The 18,617-nt window shown below is 39.0% G+C and overlaps 1 protein-coding gene across 1 annotated transcript in view; it reads left to right on the top strand.

The window, feature by feature from the left end:
* Positions 1 to 930: 930 nt before the first annotated feature.
* The window catches only part of LOC5568583 (putative inorganic phosphate cotransporter), a 74,933-nt gene continuing 57,246 nt past the window's right edge, over positions 931 to 18,617 (top strand). The window contains exon 1 of the mRNA XM_001652362.2: positions 931 to 1,170. The gene's annotated coding sequence lies outside the window, so the exon portion shown is untranslated. The remainder of the gene's footprint in view (positions 1,171 to 18,617) is intronic.

The following is an 18,617-nucleotide window of genomic DNA, read 5'->3' as shown; positions in this document are numbered from 1 at the left end:
AACTTTGTTGATTAGTATTGTTTAACGCATGAAGTTTGAATTATGTGACAAATTAAGAACATAAATTGCCATAACAGCTGGTAAACTTGCATGCAAGCTGGCTGAAATCGTCATATTCTACATTTCCAACAGCCAATATGGCAGTGTAACGCTAAAATTGGAAATTTTTGACGCCCTCCCCCCCCTCCGTAACGCTTTTTGATATGAAAAATTTAAAATTTTTGTATGAGCCGTAACGCTTGAGCCTACTCCCCCCTCCCCCTAGAGCGTTACGTAATTTGTGGATGCCGCCTATCGTAAAAACTAAACGTGCCATGATATTTTTGAGAACGGCAATAGTTTCAGCAATCTCAAATTATGTAAATGGCGGTATTTTGGTGCGTGAGACAAAAATGTGTTCCGCTGTGTAGTTTTTCCAAAGTCTTCAAATTAGATTTCCTAACTTGCAGCATCAAATAAACTTCTTAACATTCTTAAAAAGAAATCATTTCAGTTAGAAAGTTTAGAAAATGCACTCACCCCCAGAGTTGGAAACCTCTGACCAAGAGGCTCAATCTTTTGACTGTGGTGCGCTAAAGTGTCCTGTTGTGTACCGTTTTTTATTATGAGGCGAATTCGATCTTTCGATGTGTGACTGAGAGCAGTCGAGAGAACGCTGATAAGCTCGGCCGATCACAGTTGACCGGTCGGTCCGCTCTCCGTGGAACATATTTGCACAACCCCGTCGTCGCAAGTGTAGTGTGCCATGAATCGCGTACACTTGTGTGCGGCGCTTTGCTAGGAGCCGGGTTGCTACGATTGTTCCACCTGCTGTATCATCTCTTTATCAAACCCGCTCATTTCCACGGGACGCTCGGTGTCTGAGTGCACGAGCAGCGAGAGAGCGAGAGTGCGCGGGGCGCAAATTTTCAATATAAATATCATTTACCTGTCAGCGAGCAGTGATGAGTATTAATCGTTCAGTCGCTCCCGGTGTGTGGTGCTGAGTCTCCAGCTTCCAGTGTCCAAAAAAGTTCCATCTGTTGGAATCGTTTTTTGGATCTTCACACTTGCTTGTCCATCAAAATATCATCCCAAAAAAAAATGAAGCATTTAACAATGACGACCATCACCAACAGCAGCAGTAGTCAACTTTGACCACGCCAACTGACTGTTTTGCTTTGCCAAAACGTAAGTATAGTTTTTGTTTCGAAAGTGTATGGGTGATTGTTAGGTTGTCAAAATCTGTTTTCGTGTGCGGTTGGTGTTTTAAAAAAGTGAATGATTCCCAAGGCGATAGAATATTCCGTTGGCCCCCTTCTAAATAAAGATTCGACCCGTAAAACGTTAGACGAAGTGACCTCAATTATGACCGGTTTGCTAAAAATCTTATTTTTTGTGATCGTAGGCAGTGTTGGGAAACTCGTGCTCGCGAGTAAAAAAATACTCACTCTCGTACTCGTTTGCGAGTAATACTCACGCTGTGAGTCACTCATTCCTTACTCTAACTCACGCGAGAGTATGACGTCATAACTCACTGCGAGTATTGCTCACGTAAAGAGTAATACTCGCAGTGAGTATGACGTCATTACTCACGGTGAGTGAGCAAGTTACTCTTTGTGAGTATGGTGAGTAACCAATTTCCATAGCAAAATAAAATTGTACATTAGTGTGTTCTAATCTAGGTAAAAGACTGTAAATGTAAATAATTCAAAGGGTTTACAGCTGCTGTCGACTTTAGTGTGTATTGTGATATGCAGTTTTATAGTATGGTTGTTTAAACTTTACCGAATTCAGAGCCAGTTTATCAGAATGGATAAACAAGTTATAATGGCGAAAATCCGGTTGCGTTCAAATACTTTCCAGACCAATTTATTTCGTTTAGTGGCATAATATGAATACTGTAACTTTTTCTGAACGCGTTTATGTTATTGATATTCAAAGTTGAATTGAAGTATTAGTAAAAAAGGGAATAAGGTACCGTGGGGCAAGTGGGTTATGGAAATCGTATAGTTCTAAAGACTTTAAATTGAAATAAATGAGGTCGTCTTTATTTTTTAACTTGACTCCCACCAAATATAAACAGTATGCTAAAATTGATTTTTACGTAAAAATGAAAAAAAATACCGAAAAAGTTTTTGCAAAATGTCACTTTTCACTTGCTTCACAAGTTTTTGAACAATAAATTGAAATTTAGTTATATTCACGATTTCTATTAACTTCAACATTAGTTAACGAATGACGGAATCATCGTCATCATCGAAATTTGAAAAGCAGTTTTTCTGTTCAAAACTAAAAATTATTCGATGAAAATGTGTTCACTGTGTTTCGGTAGGGGAACAAAATACCTGTAAATTTTCTGGATTTTGAATGAAAAAACTGCTTTTGAAAATTTCGAAATCAATGACTGATCCTGCCCCCTTAAGGCGTCCTGTTCCTTAGGTAAGTAACATGTAAACAAAGAAAATTTTACTCTTGTCAATTCAATTTTCTTCTGTTCAGTTGCGGCTCTGTAGAATTTTCACCGGTCGTTATTTGTTTCTCTTCGGGAGAAATTATTTTATGGAACGGAATCCTTCAATAGAATTCGGATTCTTTTTTGTGTGGATAGACCCATAGCCCATTTTTATGTTTTGGGCTAGCTTTACATTTACATTCCATGAGATTCCCGTGCGTTCTCTTATATTGCAACTTTTCAATCAACGTTTTCCTTTCAATCGGCTGTCCGAAGTAGACACATCAATATCGTCTGGCAATCTCTTTTAGAGAAGTTCCATGATTAGTAATAGCTTTTATCGCTTTGAGTATTGTGTTTCTTGAATTTGAAGCACATTCCGATTTTCTATGGTAATTGCGAACCTTGTTTACTAATATCTACCTAAAAAGAAAACACAAACACACCTCAAAGGTTTACGCAGTTTGAAACGTAAATACATATATTTAGTAAAATATACAAATTATTTTCACTTACCCCATTTACCCACTTGCCCCACGGTACCTCACATAAATTTGATTTGCGATTGGCATCTTGCCCATTTCATATGTAATTTCGCTTTTGAATATTTTCAGCAAACCTTATGTAATTTGCAAGTTTGTTCTAGAAAACTTGTATGCAACGTTGCCGAAAAAAGATTTCTGATCAGAAAAATGTTCGGAATTTATTATATTTTACTTGGTTTCTATATAGATACTGAATGATAAGTTTATCCTCATTAAACCATTATACGGGCCTCTGATTATTGTTTGGTCATTACTGTTATGTGGTAATAGCAAGTTTGCATAATTTTTCAATATAGAATTTTTAATAGCGCTGTTTAAGGAACAGACATTTAAAAATGTATCTTTTTCAACGTTTAATCTAGTCCCATAATGAATAAAAAATAAATTAAAAATAATTTTCTGAAATATTTTTTTAACTTCTTTTGTTCGATTCTATCTAAGACATGTGGCACCTGACTTATTGTTAGATTTCTGCTCCTCTTTTATGATCTATGTGTTGTCAGAAAACCGGAAAAAATGAAAATTGAAAAACTGGTGCTGAAGTTGTCGCACAAAATATTGCTGGCAACGCTGTTTTTCAGACCAATCAGCGGCTTATTAGTTTTGGCACGAAACTCAGATACGTTTTGTCGAGTCTCTGTCTCAGGTTTTTATTATTGCAGTAGTGCTGCATATCGTAAAATAGAGAATTAAAAAAAGTCAATTGGCAAATAAATAAAGCTCATAGTTGATAAATGTGGAAATGCTCATATCATAAGTACATTAAGCTAAAAAGCAGAATCTGGCCCAGTAGAGGTGTAACGTCAGAAGAAAAGAGCATTTACGATGCAACATGCGCAGCGAAACACCAAACATAAATCACAGCTTGTGTTAAGAATAACGTTTTGCGTGCATCAAATAGTTTTCAGAATAAAATGTTCATGTTATTATTTGAATAAGGTCACCCCAAGAATAGCCTTACTCATTACTTATTATTTATTTGAGCCATTCGCAAGCTTTTGAAATATTTACAATATTTTAAGTGAGTAAAATTACTCACGAGTGAGTAAATGTTAGTCGAAAACTCACTCACGAGTATGAGCTGTACAACTGAAACTCACGACTGAGTATACTCACGCGCAGGGATGCCAAGTTATTATTTCCAAAATCTGGAAGATTTTGAATATTTGTCTGGAAAAGTCTGGATCGCTTGTGTTGTTTATGGAGAACCTTACAAATTATTTACAAAACCTTACAAATTCACTTCAAATTTTATCTGGATCTTCCAGACTTTTGTAAAATGGGGTCTCAAAAATCTGGAATATTCCAGACAAATCTGGAAGGTTGGCAACGCTGCTCACGCGAGAGTTCAAGCTGTACAGCTCATACTCGCGAGTGAGTTTGCAGTTTTCAGTGAGTACTCACGAGTTTCCCAACACTGATCGTAGGTGCAGACGAGATCAATCGTTGGTGGTTTCACTTTAATTAATTGTAGACACCACGAAACGAATCTCACGTGCAACAGAAGCAGCGCAAGTTCGACGTTATCGTGGCGCTTTTTCGGCTGTATAGTAATGAAATTTATAAACAGCTCAACATGTGCCGGACAAAGTAGTAAACCGAAACTGAAGTGTCTAAAAGCTAAAACAGTGTTCGGTGGCTGAGCTATTTTTGAACTGTACACGTTTCAGTTGCTCGTCAGAGGTTGTTGTTTTCGGTTGAAAGAAGGTGAACAGTCGCCAAATATTTACAATTTTTTTTGCTGTATCTCATAAGATGCAGCATGTGCATCGTGGACAAATGAGCGCGCGCGGAAATTACGACTAGCAAGTGCATAGAACGATTTTGAACGGTTAATTTGGAGATGAAAGTTGTTGGAAGGTCAATCGAAGCAAGCTCGCATTCTGATGAAAGTGAACATCTGATCGATCGAAGTAAACGTTGTGCAACGTGCACGCAATACAGATTCGCAAACAGTTCTCACCGCGACTTCCCGTTATTGTATGTTAATTTTTGCAAGCCAATCAACCGTGATTAACCGAATAAAAGGTATGAATAAATGGTGCTTCGCTCTGTGAAGTATATTCGCATGGTCCAGTAGTTAGGTCCATTTTCACATAAGCAGACTGAAAACAGGCAAATCAAAGTGCTCCAGTAAAATTCCCCTGTATTGTACGTCACCAATGGAACCACTCGGTGATAATGTCCAATCGGCGACGATGATAGTTGATAGTTAGCGATTGCGCAGCATTAAGGTGTACAATAATCGCAGTTATCTGCTGCCTTAATGGTGCGTCATAAATAACCCAAGTAGGCGTTGAACAACATTATCAATCGCGCAACGGCTTACTGTGATTAATTCGGGCGAGATGATGTGCTGTGCTGAGAAAGTTGTTCCATCGAGCCGAGAGGCGAATTGACAACCGTTTATTGGTTGCCGGACGTATTTGCTAAAAGCGGAGGGAGATAACACAGGGTTCGATCTAGCAACATCCGAACGCGTGTTTTCCGCGGCTTATCACATTTGCGGAACTTGTTTGGCGCGCGCTCGCGTTCAAGATGCCGGTCTTACGCCTATCCAGACACAGCTACGTGGCAATGACTTTGAACTTTTCATCAAGCGATGCGATGCGGTTGCAGTTGGAAGTGCGTTCTCTCATGCAGGTTCTTTGTGCATCGTCGCAGGCGAAGCTTCCGAGAATCGGAAGCCGAGCAAAATGTGCGCGATGACAACTGCGTTCGGATGGGACGGACGTGACTTTCGGACGAGACGTGCTGGAAGAATATCAGACGAAAAAACGCCGTCCCATCACGTTATGTTACTGGGCGCTTTGCCATTGTCCAAAGACCAAATGCCAACCCGACTGCATACAGTCAAAGGAGGCCTAGGTTTCGCACAGCTTCGCCGCGGCCTAATTGCTGTGCGAAAGAAGCGAAGTAGCCACAGGCATCGATCGAGTTTGCATAAGTGCCGAAAGAGTTGCAGAGTTGAGTTGCGCGCGGTTAGTTGCTAGGGTGACGAGTTTTTTTTTTGCACTATGTAAAGCCTACTTTGACCGGTAGATCAATCCCGCGCCAGAGAGACAGAAAACGAAAGTGCTGTGCGTCGATTGGTCGGTCAGTTGTGGTCTGCACGTGTGTGTGATCCGATCGGCTCCGGATGGTGAATTTGAGCCCTCAGGGAAGATAGGCGATGAGCAGCGGAGGAATGCGTGCAATGTGCTAGTTAGAAGAGTAGTGGTTGACGACGACGGGCCTGTGGCCTGTGTGAGGCAGAATTCGGAGAAGGACCGATTTGACCAATTTATCGGGAAAGGAACAACAGGAACAGGCACTGCGGCCGGGCAGAGAGTGAGTGGGCACTTAAGCGACGGGTAGATAATTGCAATCAGGCGATCGTTGAAGAAATGGAATTTTATTGGTCCATTGTGTTCGGTGCTTCCTGTGAGTGCGGTGATGGAGGAGAGTGATTTGGCAGGGCTTTGGGAAGATGATATTTTACGTAATTTTGACGGACCGGTGAAGAAGACGACGCATATTAGTTTCAGCACAGTTCATAATGACCGGCAAGATGCAGATAATTAATTTTAAATTAAAGGGGTATGGATAGCGGTATTGAATTGGAAGTAAAAAATCACAATGACAGTTTTTAACAACCAGTTCTGAATGCTTCTGGTTTAATGAGTTTGAACTGGAATGACGTAACGGCAGAAATAATAATAACATTTCGTTTACGTCACTCCAGTGTCATCAAATTTGTCAGGTTCTAACCAGTTAAACGATTTCTTACCGCCCATTGTCACGCGATAATTTTGCAACCTGTTGACTGACTTACAATTTTGGGTTTGAGTCACACTTTTTTTCTTCGCAAACCGGTTGTTGATACCCTTTGGATTTGTTGGCTTTTTTCTACATATAGGGAGCCGGATCCAATTTTTGGCACTTTTGATTCACTTCGGCAGTGTTTTTTTTTTAAATCTACACAGTTCATATTTGGCCACAATATGCGTCGTACTAAAGTGCTTCTTTGTGCGAAGTTTCAGATAATTCGGCATAGAAAAACCCCCCATACCAATGTGAATTATGAAAGTGCCCAAGTAGTTCTGCACCCTATTTTGATTCTTTGCGTATTCTTTTTTTCTTGCCATTGTACTTCAACTGAAGCAAAATTTTGTTTTCAACGTAAGAATACATCCACAGCTGAGACGAGACTTGCGAAGACGATTTTCTTTTTCTGGGATTGCTGAGTTTTTTTCTTATTCCACTTTGTGTTTATACCAAAAACCGTTCAAACCCTAACATGAACCTCTCAGCAAAAAATGATTGCGTTTGCATTACAGCGAATCACAAACAGCCTTTTGAACGAAATTTCATGCCAGCAAACGTAGCAGACATTAGAAATAACTTATCTTGTGTTTAGATTTATCAGCAACTTTGGAAAAAACTGGCGGAACTGAGGTTTTAAATAGAAGCTTATTGTGAATACAATTTCACTTTCGCAGCCATAAAAACGGCGGGCTGCATTTGACGTTTCGTGACAGCGGAATCTGGGCTGCATATGGCGTTGATATTTTTCCTCTTCGCGAGTTTCTCTCAGATCCACAGTAATTAGCTCAAAGCTTTCATTTATCAAAATGATGCCATTTTTCATTGGTATCTCCTATGTCTTATGGGAAATTCGGATAGAAGTTTGTATATATTTTGAAATGACCATTAGTGCAATTCTGTAATGGTCTAAAAATTCCGCTAAATGTTCATATTGTCACAATTATCATCAAAACATTACTAAAACAAATCTCGAGATTTAGTGGAACAATGAAGCAGAAAATTCATTAGGCTGTGCGCTACATATGTGGAATTAGAGTGATACAGTTCCAAATCAAGATGTGAGGTGGAACTTAAGGTGATTATAGAACGAAGCCACACCTCGAATTTTCAAGAGCACAAGACTTGCGAACCAAACAGTGCTCCGCGTTGAAAATTTATCCCATTGGTCACCACCTGGGAGGGAGAAACCAATACAAAGTTTCTGTACGTCATAGTGAGCCGAGATTCCGCTGTCACGAACTGTCACTGTGAGCCCAGATCTCAAACATTGGACTAACATGAAAAAAGCGCGTAACTGATTAAAACACATTTTCGTATTTCTTCAAAAGTGATAAAAATCGTATAAAAATCAATTCATGCACATAATTCAAGTAATGTCACGTGAGCACCATTTAATCTGATTGAACATAAAGCATTGAAAAACGCATCGTTCTACTTTTTCCAATGAAAATGAATATTTAGTGCATAGAAAACTGTGGCCCTTTTTTGATGTTTGTCAGGAAAGATCAAAGGTGCACAACAAAAGGAAACTACCGATTTTCTCGAAGCCTGCCTTGATTGTTGTTGGCATACTGGAGTTATCTTGCAGTTCAAAATAACGTTGTCTTATATTTCGTGTGTAGTATCGGTGCCTCCCTCCCAGGTCACCACCAGCAAGCAAGCAAGTTGATTGATTTTCTACGCGAACTGTTGTCAGATGCTCCAGTCTTGTGCACTTGAAAATTCAAAGTTTGGCTTCCTTTTATAATCACCTTAAGATTTGCTTTTTCAAATGGATGGAATCTTTGGTTTCCTAGGATATGCTTAGTAGATTTTTCTAACAATGCTTTGTGGGTTTATTGCGTGATTTATAAATTATGTCATGCTAAATTTCAACTTTTTGATCTCTCCCGCTTTGTCACACTTTTTGTATGAATCCTCCGAAATTTTTGTAAGGCTTGTCACACTTGGCTCAACAAGACCAAACTTGCGCCAAGAACAATTTCATAACTCTTTGGGAGCCCTATTTCAATTTTGGGCAAATTTATCAAGAATTCCGTTTGATTCCGTCCTCACGAAAAGTTTTCCGGCCTGAAGCGGGAATCGAACACACACTCCTTAGCACGATGCGGCTAGATGCCTGGTAACACTAACCGCACGGTTACGAAGCCCGCTAACCGCACGGCTACTAAGTTACCGATGATACTGATTATTGATGAAGGCGAGTATGTATTACTAATTTAAATGATCCTTAATATATGACAGAGTTGTTATGACGCCCCTAACAAGATTTTGTGGATTTCTGCAGATTCACAGTGAATTATTCCAATCATTTCCGACAAATTGGGAAGATCTTCAATGGATAAATAAATAGCGAGGTCCTTTAGGTATTCTTGGGCTGATATTTGTTGCGTTCTTGACGAGATTCTTGCCCATATATTTTATGTATTGTTTGGAAGATGCTTTTTCGAATCTATGTCGTGTAGCTTCAAAGGGGAAACAGCAAAATGTTTTTTGGCGAAATGTCGTTTCGACTGAAAAGATCTCTTCTTGGATCTAACACGAGCTTCACTAGAAGAATTTCTTTAGGAGCCAGCCAGGGACCATGTCTAACATATAATCCCGAAGGCATTCTCAGAAGATAACGGGAAGGCTATTGAACTTTACCGTTTTGTGAAAATGTATTGTAAATTTAGAAACACAGATCAAACATTTTTTCATATAATTCCAAGATCTTCTTAGATATTTCAACAAATACCTACTCTTTCAAAATTCAAGCTGTTTTGAGCTCACAGTATTTTATAAATTTAAATACAAAAAATTATATATAAGTTAAAACATATCCTCCAAATTTGACCATTTTGGATGAAAAACAAAAACAAAAAAATCGCAGGACCATTTTGCCATCCATATTGAATTGTTTGAGCATCCGTAAAAATCAGGAAATTGGAATATTGTTTTTGTATGCATACCCTGATGATGTGCATGCGAATATGCAAGAAATCTGTAAAAAATCAGCACCTCCATAAAAATTTACAATTTTTTTCTAGACATTTCAGCTGAACTTTTAGTTTTGTTCAAGGACAAGCCAAACGTAACTCCATATTAAGATTGTTGAAGAATATTGCAATTAAAACAGATCTTGGACTGGGGTTTGATAATTGACGAATATTTCTCAATTGGGTTGTTTAGTGATGAAAAAATCACAGTTTTTTGTAGTTTGATCGAAAGAGCATATTTTTATAAGTGTAACGTGATTTTATTGCACTTTAATGACTTAATTTTCATATAGTAAATTATTAAAAAAGATTACAATCCGTAGACTTAATGACATTTCAATTTACATAATGACAGCTTGCCCCGAAGTAAAATTTTCCGAAGGGTGATTCAAACACGATTTCCATACTAAATTCAAACATGTTTTAAAAATAGTTCCAGGGCACGGAAAATTATGAAACTTTGGATTCTGGCTCAGTTTTTAACGGAGAATCAGAATATGTACAACACAGGATACGCCTGAACAAGCCAATTTGAGTGGAATTGCGGGCAGTTGAGTGAATTGCAGAGTAAATTTCTCGGTTATCACAGAAAATCTGGCATTTATGAGCCTTAATGGTACATGGTACATTTCCTTGACAGTTTCTTCGTTGATTGGAAGGCATCCTCTGTACTTCGTCGAAACAACTGAACATAATTTCCATAGAATTACGCAGGCGAAGACTGTTGCCAGTTAGGCTACTACTTCCGGGCCATTTGGCCGAATGCGGGTTCGGGTCGGATTCGGGTTTGAAATTTTGAAATTTTTCGGGTTCGGGTCGGGTTTGAAGGCTACAAAATGATCGGGTACGGGTCGGGTTCGGGCTTGCAAAAAGTCGGGTTTGAGTCGGGTTTAAGTCGGGTTTGGTGAAAATTGTGAACAGAGAAACAACCTAAAAGCTTGCCTATGCATCAGAAACGATGAATTTACCATCTTTTCAAACTCGGGTTTAATTCGGGTTTTTCTTACAAAAACTTTTCGGGCTTCGGGACGGGTTCGGGTCGGGTTCGGGTCGGGTCCGGGTTTGCTTTTCAATCATTGTCTCGGGTTCGGGTCGGGTCCGGGTTTGAAGAAATAAAATAAGTCGGGTACGGGTCGGGTTCGGGTTTGAAAAATGTGAAACCCGACCATCTCTACTAGATAGATGATACTTTTATCTAAGCCCCTTGGCTGAACTCATAGCGCTATATGATGTGTTACCGAATGCTCCTTCAACATCGAGAAAAGCAACCACGACTATTTCTTTGACTTCAAGAGATTTCTCGATTTTATATATTGTGCTCTGCAAGATAAACCCACGTAATGCGATTATCTGAAAATGTCGATATACCGTCGCAGTGATAATGAAAATCACCAAATGTTTCAGATTTAGCAAATTTGAAACATTTGCGTCCTTGAAGAACGAAAAAATCCAAGCCTACTTGAATTTTGACGTTGCGTTTGAATTGCGCGCATATCTTCTGCGCGTTACCGCCGCCGCTGGATGTGGATTTAATATAAGCGCCGCAATACCAGCGACTGCAGCGCCGTAATGGTAGATTTACCTGATTGATACGCAAATTGATATTTACAAAGAGGCATTTCCATTAAACTTGTTGATTTGATGAAGTCATAAATTATGTTTTCCATTGTCTCTAAAAGAGCTGTAAACACTTAAATTATTTTACAGGAATCCGTGAATTTCACCGTAATCTCAACAGCAGAAAAGTTCGGTGAAATAGTATAACGGAGTAAGGTAATTTTTTTACAGTTTTCGGTAAAATTCCACCGGAACCCGTTAATTTTCGACTGAGTTACGTTGTTTTATTTTACCGAACTGTTCAGATGTTGAGATTACGGTGAAATTTACGGATTAAGCTTTGAATATTTCGGTTAAGCGCGGATGAAGCGTCTCTTTTCTTTGTCGCAGTAAGGCTGGAAAAATGTCATCTTTCCCGGCAAATTTGAAAGGCCCTCGATGGCGTGAAAATTTCGCAGGCTCTCTGATAGGCATTTATCGACTATACATGTCTAGCCTTATCTAAGATCCGTTCTTCATCCGAATAGTGAATTGATTCTGGGAAATAACTTGTCTTCATTACTTACAGTGTTTCAGAAAGGTCAACCGTAAAACTGCCGTCTTCTTTTCTAAGGCTACTTAGACCATTTGAGTGGTCTTTTGAAAGGATTTTGCGCAGCCTTGAAGCTGCAGGAGCGTTGTTGATGCTTGCTCATACCCGTCTCCAGGCCTTACGTTTGGCGTGCTTTAGTTCTCTGTTGTATTCTGTTAGAGCTTTTTTTGTATTTAACCCAATCTAAAGTGATCTTTGCTATATTGAACAACCGCCTGGATTTCTTCCTCAATCCTGCCAGCTTGTCATTCCACCAAGGCACATCCCTGTTAGATGACCTTTGTTGAATAGGACAGCTAGCATGATAAGATGAGATCATTTGGCCAATGATCCCATTAGAGGCATTTTCCAGTTGTGAAACAGTCGTGAACTGTTAACCGCTATACGAATTCTTATTCGTTAAATGAAAACGATAGAATTTCCAATTGGTTTTCTTTGGGTTTCTGTTATTTCTGATCCAGCTTCAAAATCGAACCGGATTTGTTAATGATTCTTCATCAGAAACATGTCAGATCATAATCTTCTCTAATAGCAGGTCGCTACAGATCGTGAGATCAAGAATCTCCTGTCGGATAGCATATACAAAAGTAGGAGAATCCCCTCTGTTATATATGTTTATGTTGTTAGACGACATGTGGTTTAAGAGATCTCCTCCTCTTTTATTAATATCGATGCTGCTCGGCATTGAACATATCATTTGCAGAACATGGATTTGGCGAGAACAACACCCTTCCAGAGCTACTCACTATGGGCTATCAGGTGGCCAAACAATAAAAAAAATATCTTGAAACACTACTATCGAGATATTCCTGGAATATCAGAGCAAGATTTTTTGTAGTTTCATTGATACAGTACGTCAAATGTAGAGTTTTTAATCGTAATATTTTATACAGATCTTTATAAACTTTTTAAAAGCTTACTCAAAAAGCTATCAGTTTAGGTATATATAATGATTTTTTATCGTAACTTTACTCTTCGAAAATTTTTGTGTCCTAGGTTGAAATGTATTTGCAAGGGTGTTTAAAGACGAAACTAAAGAATCGTAGAACATTGAACTGCACATGTTTGCACTTTTTTTCATTATGGGATTTTTTAATCTCTCCAATATTTAAAAAATTTCCCTTCGACAACATCTAAAGATAACTCCAGGGATAATTGAATAGACCTTTTCACAAGATGCTTCGAAAGCTGTTTGACTGGTTGTTGACTTGGTAGTGTTATTCGAACAACACGCCAAGCCGTTTCCATAGGGGACGTAAGCCAGAAAGAAGGGCGTTTCAAGTAATACTGTTTCATATGGTATGCCCTCTTCAACATCTAATCCAATTTCTCTTGCCGTTCCCTCACGGTACCTACCAATCTAGTTTTCATTGCTTTCTATTCCCTACTCCCCCCTACTTTCGAGCAAAATAGACCGATATGCCGGTAAACAAAATTACAAAAGTTTGTCTCGAAAATTTGTTTTTCGAGAACGAATCATCAAATTTGTATCATAAAACTCATAAATATATTTGATCGCCAGTCTATATGGAAACTGACCATAGGGCTACCTTGAACAAGAGAAATTTTGTTAGTTTCGAATAGGTAGGTGAAACAGCTCACTAACATGTTTTCTTACCGCCTTTCTTTAATTTTTAATTAACTTATTGTGGTCAAAATCATATTCACATTTTGTTGCTCACTATGAAAAAGAATATGAATATAAAAAAAGCAAATCAGTTTGCCAACACACAACAACATTTTGAAATGTGAAATCATCGAAAATTACCCAGAAATTTAATAACATTTACTTGAATTTTGACGCTCTGCTCTTCGAATGCGCGGTTTTCCAGTGACAGGTTGCCTTGACTGTTGGGCAGTGATGGAAAGTGGCGAACATTCCTGCTGAACTGGAACAAAAACAAAACCAAACGCTTCCGAGCGTCGGAGCGCTGGTTTACTCGCATCTGTCGTGCTCTCAAGTAACCGAAGCTAAAGTGATTCGTGAACATGTTCAGAGCTGTTCAAGGGCTGTTTCCAAGGGTTTTTGACTACAAACTAGTAGTACGGACTTACTCACACCTAGCCAGTTCGCGATTCTGTCATGTTTGTTATGCGTTGGTATAAACTCGTAAGCTGCTTCGCGATGCGAACTTTTCCACCACTGCTTTTGGGAGCTCGCAATCTAAGCCAGGTGTCTCCTCTCTTTTAGGGAATGACTATGCAGAGTAACCATCAAATTGAAATATCACGACGAATTCGATGCACATTACTTCTTATTCTTCTTGACATTACGTCCTCACTGGGATAAAGCCTGCATAGTGTCCAATAAGCGCTTCCACAGTTATTAAGGCGAAGTAGGCCGTCATTGAAATTTGTACGCGTCGTTGATGATTGTTGCTAATTCATCTCACGATTTCGAATCAAAGAAAATTTGTTGGTTTTGCTCTGACACAGCTGAAAAAGTATCAGCATACTTTATGCATGTTAGCGCATACAGTGATACTTTTTCAAGTCAATATTAACTATCGAGATTGAGTTTTATCACTTTGAAATGCAAGCTGAAAAGTCATCATTGTTGCCAAAACGAATGACGGGCTACTTAGCCTTAACTGAGAGCTTTCTTTGCCATTTTTGCATTCGTATATCGTGTGACAGGTACGATGATGTTTTATACCCAGAGAGTAAAAGAAATTTCCATTACGAAAAGATCCTGGACCGTCTGGGAATCAAACCCAGACACCTTCATGGCGGACCACTTGGCTAAGCAAGGCCCAAATAACATGTACATTACATGCGTGGTGAATATTGCGTAACATCATACTGCAATTGTTGATATTAACATGCACATAACGACGTTAATGTTAGATTTACGTTATTTCATCTGTTTCATCGCAATAATTCGATTGTTTTTTTTTTTACGAAAAAATCACTGCGCGAGTGGTTATCAGAACGACGTGATATTCCATTTTTCTATTGCTGTTCAGGAGTTAGCTAAACAATTTTAGATTATAATTTCAATACATAAAATAGTAGTTTACGCAGATTGAAGATTCTTACAGCACGAGCCGTACGTTTGCCGAGTACGGCTTGCCTAGCTGGATAATTTCGACGAGTGCTGTAAAAATCGAGTTCTGCACCGAGTGGCGTAAAGTATTTTTTTTTGCAATTTCATGAAATGTTACTTGAGGAATATTTTTTAAACTATTTTTTTTTATTCTGCACATGGCCGTCCGTAACTATGTTTGGAAAATTATGATCATAGTAGGTTATACTGAAAAAATTGTCATCATTTTTCAAACCATTGTTCGGACAGCATCATTATTCTAAACAATGAGCGATTCCGATTCTTATGTTCCGATTGGTATAGAGTTGGCAGCGGACTCTAATATGAAATTTCTGAAGCTATTACCGTCACCAGCAGATTACACAAAACACTGCTCTCGTCGATCGTCTGCGTCTCTACTGCCAGAGGTAAATATATCTGTTGGATGCCCAGTACCTTGCAGTCGGTCGTCTGTTCCGAGTCCAGTGTAAATAACGGCGGGAAAATTCATGGAATTTCCACCTGAGCGGCATAAGTAGGAGCACTTTTCAGCATTGCTTGTTTGGTAGGAAAAGCAGGCCATTATGTTGTACATCTTTTCAATGAAATGTTGATTGATTTGAAACGGAATAGCAAAAAGATCTTTTTGCAATTTAACATCGTAATAGGCTGTTTTTCATCACGACCATCTGTCATGAAACAGCCTACTTTCCTGCACTGAAGTATGCAGTACGGGAATAGTCATTACGCAACTGAAACCAGTGCTGTAATGATTCATTACGCAACGTTTCCTCATTAAGCAACTGTTTTGAGTTGCGTAATGAATCATAACACAACAATGTTCAAGAAATTGTAAAATAATGGTGAATGCATTCCGATATAATTTCTGATACCATCAAGTGGTGTTCTACGAAATTGCAAAAAATGTTATACATAATTCGTTGCAGAACTAGATTTTCACAGCACTCGTCGTAATTATCCTAATTAATAGTTAAATTTACGACTCGTCCTGTAAAACTCATCATTCTGCAACTTGCTCCGTATACTACTATTTTAGATTTGTTTCTAAGTGTTGCAAGCTGTTTGACGGTACTCAATTCATACGTTCTATACAACGTTCAAGTGTCTGAAAAAGTGCTACTTCCATCGTTCAATAATATTTTATCTCTCTGTTGAATTGCTCTCGTCCTTTTTCCTTCTCTGCTGTTTTTTTTTTTTTTGTTCAAAGTGCATTATTGACAGAGTGCAAATCATCATAACCTTGCGATAATCGCAAAAGAAACGTAAAAAAAGTTTGCGTGATCGGAGGTAGTAATTATAATGTCTACCTCAGATCGCACAGAGATCTATCGACTTCAACTCGTTCCGCAGATGAACCCTCCAACTGTCAATTTATATCAAACGCTGCGCCTTCATCATCGTCGTACCCCAAGTTGTTCGTTAAACTCGACCTACAACTTTTGCCAAAAATTGCGCTTATTCCCTTCCACCCGACCGTCCGAAAGATGGATGCTGCTGATCATGATCGTCGTTCTGAGATTGTGCCCTGTCATCCAAACAATTCCATCCACACCGCTCGCTCGCTCACTCACGACTTTCGATCGATGCCATCTCCATGCTCCCACTTGGCACGGCGAGCATCAATTTTCTAATGTAGAAATTTACTTGATTGATTAAGTTACACTTGTTGTGCGGCGCTGGGTACGTATATTTCGGTACTGCGCAGCTCATCGTCCGATTGTCCCTCCGGTGCGGTTCGTTTCAATTCAAGGTTGGAGCCGGATTCGTGATTCGGTTGAAATGAGAAGAAAATGATGCGAATTTGCACGCGTCAACGCAAATTTAACTGAACGATTACGTAATCACATTAAGGGGGTGCGAATTTATCACTGGTTGCTAGGCATCCAGTTGCACTAGTTCGGAAAACTAGATGGGTTGTTATCTGCATCATAAAGCAGTTTATTGACTGCTGTTTGGCAATGAAATTTATTCATTTGACGCAAAGTTCATTTACATTTTCCACGTTAGCGGAGTAGGCTTTGATCCTATGCAGAGTCACTATGTGGATGACAACAATAAGTTTTTGCGTCATGCAGTGTTTTTTTTTTTTGTATAAATATGGATCCGAATGGGTTCCAAACCTTGGACACATGCGAGAGAGCAATGTCACTGTAATTATACCGCGAAATAGCTGTTATTAAAGCCATAGGAATGCCAGCTGTCAGTACTGGTAGCACGTGTGCAAATGACCAGCACATGCCTCCTTCGATCTCGAGATGGTGTGTGCTGAGATTGATTTGGTTTTGTTTCACAGCAATCAAAACACCGAGCAACCACTAATCGCCAATTAGAATGCGCAGTAAACGCCAAGCCAACCGCAACGGGTGCAGTCATGCACCTGTTCTATGATTGCGTTTCTTACAAATCTGGAACCCGAGATTTTGTTTGTCTGGATTGGTTTCGGACCGGTCAGTACACCTTCGTTGACAGGGGGATGTCGTTGTCAAGGGAACTGATAATGCATTATTTATTTTCGAGCACTGACGGGATCGATCGCACGTCGCCTGCTTTGATCCCGCGACGGGAGTGTACGTGTATGCAGATTAGTAGCCCACATTTAACCGTAGCGCCATCACTTACTCTGTCATGGGTGTAACCAGAATTTTCATCAAGGGGTGGTGTTTTGTGAGGTTTTTCTAATCTTTTACATGAAGCGTAAAACTATGAAGAACGTAAAAACTCATGTAACAGAATACAGTGGACAAAGTGGAGTCTAAAATGCAACTCAATGTAATATTTCGAATAGGTCAGGTTGTGAATGGATTGGTAGAAGACTGAATATAATAGGAGGCCGTCTCATTGACTGTCGATTTAACCCTGCCCAATTAGAGGCATGAAATCATCATAAGGAAAATTTCGAAATAAATTGCTCCTCCATCTTTACCAGTAGTAATTCCAGAATTCTTGCAGGAATTCTGAAAATAGATCTTCAAAAGAATCCATCAATAATTCCCCAGGATTTCGTCTCGGTTTTCCAGTTTGAGCTTTTGTTTTTGTCGAAGACATGTACATGTTTTTTTTCAGCATAACTACAGGAAGAAGTTTTGGATACTGGTTGTATTTCTTCCGAATCAGATTCTGTATTATTTGGATTATCGGGATTTGAGAAATTCTATTGTTGCTTCACACTTTGGTAGCACACCTTTCTTTTGAATTGACTCCCAAGCTCTTCGTGTTGCTTTATCCAGAGCATTTACGATTAGATAAACGATTATGTGTTCGAATATTCCTGTAAATTCTTGCTTGAGGTATCGTAAACTTTCCACATGATGTGAGATTTCATCAATCAATAATCGAAAATCCTTAAACGATTCTGATGATATTTTCTTCAGCGTAAGTGGTCCATGTATGTGAGTTTCGACGATTACTCGTTGGTTTTCAAAACGTTCCGTTAGAATATTCCAGGCTTGATTATAATTACCTTCGCTCATAATTTTTGCACCAAGAACATGTGCAGCGGATCCAAGTAAAGCTTTATCTGAATGATATAGTTTTATTGCATCTGAATCCGGCGATTTCTCCATGAGATCTTGGAAAATTGCTCTAAATTTAGACCAATTTTCATATCTTCCGTCAAAGGCTGGAATCGGTACTGTTAAAGGTTGTTGTTGAATGATTA

The sequence above is a fragment of the Aedes aegypti genome, chromosome 3 (genome assembly GCF_002204515.2).
Source record: "Aedes aegypti strain LVP_AGWG chromosome 3, AaegL5.0 Primary Assembly, whole genome shotgun sequence".
Taxonomy (NCBI): Eukaryota; Metazoa; Arthropoda; class Insecta; order Diptera; family Culicidae; genus Aedes; species Aedes aegypti.
The sequence above is the reverse complement of the archived record's forward strand: the minus strand, read 5'-3'. Positions and strand labels throughout refer to the sequence as shown.